Here is a 6,820-nt window from a genome sequence, read left to right as displayed (position 1 = left end):
CCCCCCTGCCCGGGGAGAGGCGGCGAGGAAAACCCGTCGCCCGAAGTTGAGGCGTCCCCTCTTCCCCGGCGCCCCCTAGCGGCCACGCAGCCCCGCTGCTTTCTCCCCTCCCTTCCCCTCCCCTCCCCTCCCCTCCCCTCCCCTCCCCTCCCTGAGCCTGGGGTTCCAGGGCGTCAGGGACCCTTCCTTGCAGGACTCCAAACGCTTCCCCGGTGGTAGCCCGCCCTCGCACATCCGTCCCCAGCTCCCCGCCTACACCCACGACAGTACATGTGCTTTGAGTAGCCATTGCTTGAGGAAGTGCTTTTGAAAAATTGCACTTACGTAAGTAAGCGGGTGAGTAAATTAGTAAGATGCTGCTTGCCCTCCGACGAGGCCCCTGCTGTACGTCTGGGTGTGCTGTGTGTGCTCCCGGGAGCTTCCCGGGGCCTCGGGGCGGGGACCCCTGTGTGACCGAACAGACAGTGGCCGCAGCCCCTGCTGTCAGGATGTAGGCTCTTCAGGCAGGTGTTCCGTTTCACCGGGAAAGTTCCAGAAGCTGCTGTCCTCTTCAGCCGTGGCTGGCTGAAATTCCCAAGGGAACGGGGATGCTGTGGGGCGTCCCGTGTACGCGCTGCTTCCGGGCCGGACCCTAGGACTCTGGGCAGAAGGGTCTCTGTTGCCATGTGACCTCGTCGCCTGCGTGACTCAGTCTGTCAGCCATTCGGGCGTGTTGAAGGACGTGCCGGTGCGTCGGGTCAGCGGGTTCCTCTCACGATGGGGCCACGACTGTCCTCGCAATCTCCAGCGTGTTGTGAGTGCCTACCGTGGGCAGAGGGCTTTTCAGAATTTTTAAAGAATAGAGATCAGCGTCCTTGTTCTCCAAAACATATAGTCTTATGGGAAGGAGGGTGATAACAGGAGTACATATAAGAAAATAACTAAAAATCTGTTTAATTCCGGCAAAACCAGTTGAGCACTTGTGTGAGGAGTTGTACGATGCATTGTCAAGGTGCTTTAAAAGAAGTTAGACTTGGGGCGCCTGGTGGCTCCGTCCATTAAGCGTGGGACTCTTGATTTCAGCGCAGGCCATGATCTCATGGTTCTCGAGTTCCAGCCCCCTGTCGGGCTCTGGGCTGACAGTGGGGAGCCTACTTGGGATTCTCTCTCCCCCCCCCCCATCTCTCTGCCCTCTCTGCGCTCTCTCAAAATTAAATAAGTAAACTTAAAAAAACAGTTTAAAAAATTAAAGAAGTTAGACTTTTGTCAGGACAATGAGGACAAGGAATGGGACAGTATTGAAAAATAAGGGCCAATGGTATAAAAGAGGATAAGGTTGTATCTATACTAACCTGGACTCATTTTGCTGTAAATTCTGGTAAGTCAACTCAAACTCACTGAACCAAATGATGGAATCGGTAGGAATGGGCTTCAGGAACAACTCGATCCAGGACTGAAATGCCAGGAAATAGCTCTCTCCTCTTCTCCCAAATCCCCCCAACCTCTGAGACTCTTTCTCTCCATGGCCGACAGAGAAGGGCTTTCTCTGCCCAGCAGGAAAATGGCCCCAGGCAGATCTGGACTCTTACCTTTGACTTTCTACCAAAGAGGAAAAGAATTCTTCCCATCTGGTTCCATTTGAAAGAAGAGAAACAAAAAACAGGAAAGGACTTCATGTGCCCACTTTTCTGCACAGAGTTGGGGGAGGGGGTAATTTTATTGGTAGCCCATCTAGAACCAAATAGTTGGAGTGGGGAGAAATGTCTCCTGAAAGAAAATGGAATGGTGGTCTTGGGAAACACACCAAGGTAAACCAGTGTAAGCCATGTGATCATTTTTTTTCTGAAATAAGAGTCCACAGTTTTCTTTTTTAAACAATCTCTAGCTTGGGGCGCCTGGGTGGCTCAGTCAGTTAAGCGGCCAACTTCGGCTCAGGTCATGATCTCACGGTCCGTGAGTTCGAGCCCCGCGTCGGGCTATGTGTTGACGGCTCGGAGCCTGGAGCCTGTTTCAGATTCTGTGTCTCCCTCTCTCTGCCCCTCCCCTGTTCATGCTCTGTTTCTCCCTGTCTCAAAAAATAAATAAATGTTAAAAAAAATTTTTTTTTTAAATAATCTCTATCCCCAACGTGGGTCTCAAACTCACAATCCTGAGATCCAGAGTCCTATGCCTTACCGGCTGAGCCAGTCAGGTGTTACAAGGGTCTACAGTTTTTAGCCAATTGCCAAAGAGATCCCTAACCTAAAATCTTAGCTATAGAAGTAAACTTAGTGACCACTCAGTTCAACTGTCCCATTTTGGAGGAGGGAATACTGAGGTGCGGAGAGTTTGGGTGATTTGCCTAAGATCACGCAACTATGGTAGGATTTCATATGGATTTGGTGTGGGTTGAGGAAGGGGATATGAGAGAAGAAGAGGTCCACACCTGGTCTGAATGTTAGAGTCCGAACAAACGTTGTTTAAATGATGATGGAGTACCGTAACAAGAGGGTTTGGGAGAAACTATAGAATGAGGTGAGGCTTATTTTTAAAAAATGGAATTTAAAAAAAACCTCTAAAATCAACAAGGGCCTCTCTGGTTAAGTTCCAAGGCCTCCCAGTGTTTGTAATCTTTGAGGAATTTTTAAGAACGGGTGAGGCCCCACCTGACTGGGCAAATGTTGTTCTGACTTTCCAAAAGAGGAACAAGCATATTCTAAGAAGTGCAGGCTGGCAAACTGGACAAGGCTCCAGTGTGGGCTTGTTAAGAACAGGTTATGCCAGACAAGCCTCGTTTCCATTTTTGAGGAAGTTCTCACCCCGGCAGGTCACTTAGGGGAATACTCTAGACTCCAGGACTCCTGGCGTGTTAAATCTGAAAAGAACCTTTTGGATTTAAAAAGCCAGGGGGTGGCAGGGGTGCCTGGGTGGCTCAGTCGGTTAAGCATCAGACTTCAGCTCAGTTCATGACCTCACGGGTTCGAGCCCCATGTCGAGCTCTGTGCTGACAGCTCAGAGCCTAAAGCCTGCTTCGGAGTCTGTGTCTCCTTCTCTCTCTGCCTGCCTCTCTCTCTCTCTCTCTCTCTCTCTCTCAAATAAACATTAAAAAAATGCCAGGGGTGGCAAACTGCAACCCCCAGCTGAATTCAACCCTCAGACATTTTAAATAAATGGGGAGATTTTCCACTGACTCTGCCTTTCTGGCTTCATGATGACAGCTGTCCACATTCCTGCCTGGCAAGGAGCATCGCTACCTTCAACAGATAAAGCATGTACATGCACACTGCAATTCACCCCAGGCTCCGCCGTTCCCCATTGTCTCACCCTTAGCCAGCTTCACTCACCCTTAGCCAGCCAGTCTATCTACTCCAGAGGGCATTTGAGAGTATGATCTAATCTACCGACGTTCTTTTATAGAGACTTGGGGGAAAGAAGGGGGGTGGAAGAATCCCTGATTCCCCAGGAAAAGGCAACCTAGCATGGGCCCCTGTCCACCAGGTAAATGCCAGAGAAGCTATAGAAGCAGAGAGCAGCTTGGGTTTGAGAAACATACCTAGAAACCTTGAGCGTTCCAAGGAAGACCAGCTAGGGTGTGTAGGGTGGTTGTTTGGGGGATTTGGGCACCAGCCTGGGGATACAACGACCTGATTGATACAGCAGTGGGAGGATAGAACGGAAGAGATTTTTTAATTTTTATTTTATTATTATTTTAATGTTTCTTTTTGAGACAGAGAGCACAAGCAGGGGAGGGGCGCAGAGAGAGGGAGACACGGAATCTGGAGCAGGCTCCAGGCTCTGAGTTGTCAGCACAGAGCCCGATGCGGGGCTCAAACCCGTGAACTGCAAGATCATGACCTGAGCTGAAGTCGGCCGTCTGACCGACTGAGCCACCCAGGCGCCTCTGTCTGGGTCTTTTTCTGCTCTTGGTTTTTTGTTGTGTTTTGTTTTGGTTTTTTTAGATCCCACGTATAAGTGAAATCACGTGGTATTTGTCTTTCTCTAACTCATTTCGATTAGCATAATGCTCTCTAGGTCCATCCATGTCGTCACAGATGGCAAGATCTCATTCTTTTTTAAGGCTGAGTAATATGGAAAAGATCTTTTAAGTCTTTCTCTTTTTCTCCTTTTTTTTTTTTTTTTAATGTTTATGCATTTTTGAGAGAGAGAGAGCAAGCGAGCGCGTGAGCGAGGGAGGAGCAGAGGAAAGGGGACAGAGGATCTGAAGCAGGCTCTGCCCTGATGGGAGCGAGCCTGATGTGGGGCCCGAACTCACGAACTGCGAGATCATGACCTGAGCTGACGTCGCTCGCTCAACCGACTGTGTCACCCACGTGCCCCTTTTAAGTCTTTCTCTTGCTTCTTCTCACATCGATTGGGACGGTCATTGACACCCCACCGCCTCCGTGTGACAGAAGCTGGGAGCAATAGTTGGGGTTGCGGGTGCTGGTGGGGTAACATCAGGGCACCCCAGCAGCGCCCCGATAATGAAAACAGGTGTGAAATAGTGAATCAGGTGCACACTGACCAGATTCCTTCAGACGCTCACTTCTCCCCATTTCTTCATCTGGCCACCAGGGGGGGGGTAGCATCCCACGGGGCACCTTCCCTCCTGCAGCTCTGCTTCTAAGAGTCAAGGGTGAATCCTTGGCTGGAGGCTTTGCTGGGTGGCCCAGCAACAAACCGGGAAGAGAGGACAGGGATCAGTGGTGACTGGTGCCTGGGGCTCTACGCCTGGCTTTATCCAAGCCTCTCTCCATAAGTCACAGAGAGGTGCGACATCCCCCAAAGGCACGGACGTCCCCAAAGACAAGACAAGGGTACAAGGGTGCATGGACCAAAATACCAGATACTGGAGGGGTACATCTTCCATTTAAAAAGGGACACACAGGGGCGCCTGGGTGGCGCAGTCGGTTAAGCGTCCGACTTCAGCCAGGTCACGATCTCGCGGTCCGTGAGTTCGAGCCCCGCGTCGGGCTCTGGGCTGATGGCTCAGAGCCTGGAGCCTGCTTCAGATTCTATGTCTCCCTCTCTCTCTGCCCCTCCCCCGTTCATGCTCTGTCTCCCTCTGTCCCAAAAATAAATAAAAAAAAAAAAAAACGTCGAAAAAAAAATTAAAAAAAAAAAAAAAAAAGAAAAAAAAAATTTTAAAAAGGGACACACAGTGGGGGCGCCCGGGTGGCTCAGTCGGTCGAGCATCCGACTTCGGCTCAGGTCATGATCTTACGGTTCGTGAGTTCGAGCCCCGCGTCGGGCTCCGTGCTGACAGCTCGGGGTCTGGAGCCTGTTTCGGATTCTGTGTGTGTGTCTCTCTCTCTCTGCTCCTCCCCTGCTCATGCTCCGTCTCTCTCTCTCTCTCAAAAAATAAATAAACATTAAAAAAAATTGTAAAGGAACGCACACATCCAGAAAATGATACCAAATTTATATCACATGAAGCAAAATGAACAAGAATGTAAAATAACATGGGCACCTGGGTGGCTCAGTCAGTTGAGCATCTGACTTCGGCTCAGGTCATGATCTCATGGTTTATGAGTTCAGCCCTCCATTGGGCTCACTACTGTCAGCCCAGAGCCTGCTTTGGATCCTCTGTCTCCTCTCTCTCTCTGCCCCTCCCCTGCCCATGCATTCTCTCTCAAAAATAAACCTAAAAATGGGGCGCCTGGGTGGCGCAGTTGGTTGGGCGTCCGACTTCAGCCAGGTCACGATCTCGCGGTCTGTGAGTTCGAGCCCCGCGTCAGGCTCTGGGCTGATGGCTCAGAGCCTGGAGCCTGTTTCCGATTCTGTGTCTCCCTCTCTCTCTGCCCCTCCCCCGTTCATGCTCTGTGTCTCTCTGTCCCAAAAATAAATAAACGTTGAAAAAAAAATTTTTTTTAAAAATAAATAAATAAACCTAAAAAGAAGAGAATTTAAAGCAACCATCTTCAAAACATTAGGAGAGAATATTAGTACATGGGGTGGTTATAAAATATGTACATAAATTCTTTGATAAGCCTCTTTTGAAAAGGTGATTAATTCCTTCCTTGAGCGTGGGCTGAATGTACTGACTCACTGCTTATAAATAGACTGTAATGGAAGGGATGGTGTGTGACTTCAGGACTAGGTCATAAAGGCACCATGGGTTCTTCCTTTCTCTCACACTCTTGAACCACTTGTTCTAGGAAAAGGCATCTGTCACATCATGAGGACACTCAAGGAGCCCCATGGTGAGGTCCATGTAGCGAGGAACTCAGCCCTTCTTAACAGCAGCCTGGAAAAAACTGAGGCCTCCCACCATTGGCCACTGAATGGACAATCTTGGAAACAGATCCCTCACCCCCAGTCAGGTCTTCAGATACTGTAGCCCTGGCTCACATCTTTGACTGCAACCTTATGAGAGATTATGAACCAGAACCACCCAGCCAAGCTGCTCCTAGATTTCTGACCCGCGGAAGCAACTATGACAAAAAGGCAGAGTTCTAGAAGATTGAAAACACAAAATTGGAAAGCTTGGATTATATAGAACTCTACAACCCAAATCAGAAGGTACATACATATGGGCACATAGGCACTTTCAAGCACGTGTGGGATGTTTACAAAATGTTTCCTGTGTACGAAGCCAAGGACGGAAACTTTAATAAACACCAAAGAATAGGATTCACACAGATTATGTTCTCTGATCAATAACAATTATAATGGGGGGGGTGGAATGGGGGAACTGTTTTGGTTTTGTGTTTAGATAAATTGAATTCAAAGAAAGAAGAAGGGAAGGAAAGAAGGAAGGAAAAAAAAAAGAATGAGAGAGGAGAAAGAGAAAGAAAGAAAGAAAGAAAAGAAAGAAAGAAAGAAAGAAAGAAAGAAAGAAAGAAAAAAAAAAAGAAAGAAA

At 48.8% G+C, this 6,820-nt stretch overlaps 1 long non-coding RNA gene across 1 annotated transcript; it reads left to right on the top strand.

The window, feature by feature from the left end:
• Positions 1–214: 214 nt before the first annotated feature.
• On the top strand, positions 215–6,595 carry LOC123581952. The gene is made up of 2 exons (XR_006704102.1): positions 215–793; positions 6,117–6,595. It is a non-coding gene; the product is annotated as an uncharacterized LOC123581952 (long non-coding RNA).
• The last annotated feature ends 225 nt before the right edge of the window (positions 6,596–6,820 follow it).

The sequence above is a fragment of the Leopardus geoffroyi genome, chromosome B3 (genome assembly GCF_018350155.1).
Source record: "Leopardus geoffroyi isolate Oge1 chromosome B3, O.geoffroyi_Oge1_pat1.0, whole genome shotgun sequence".
Lineage (NCBI taxonomy): Eukaryota > Metazoa > Chordata > Mammalia > Carnivora > Felidae > Leopardus > Leopardus geoffroyi.
The sequence above is the reverse complement of the archived record's forward strand: the minus strand, read 5'-3'. Positions and strand labels throughout refer to the sequence as shown.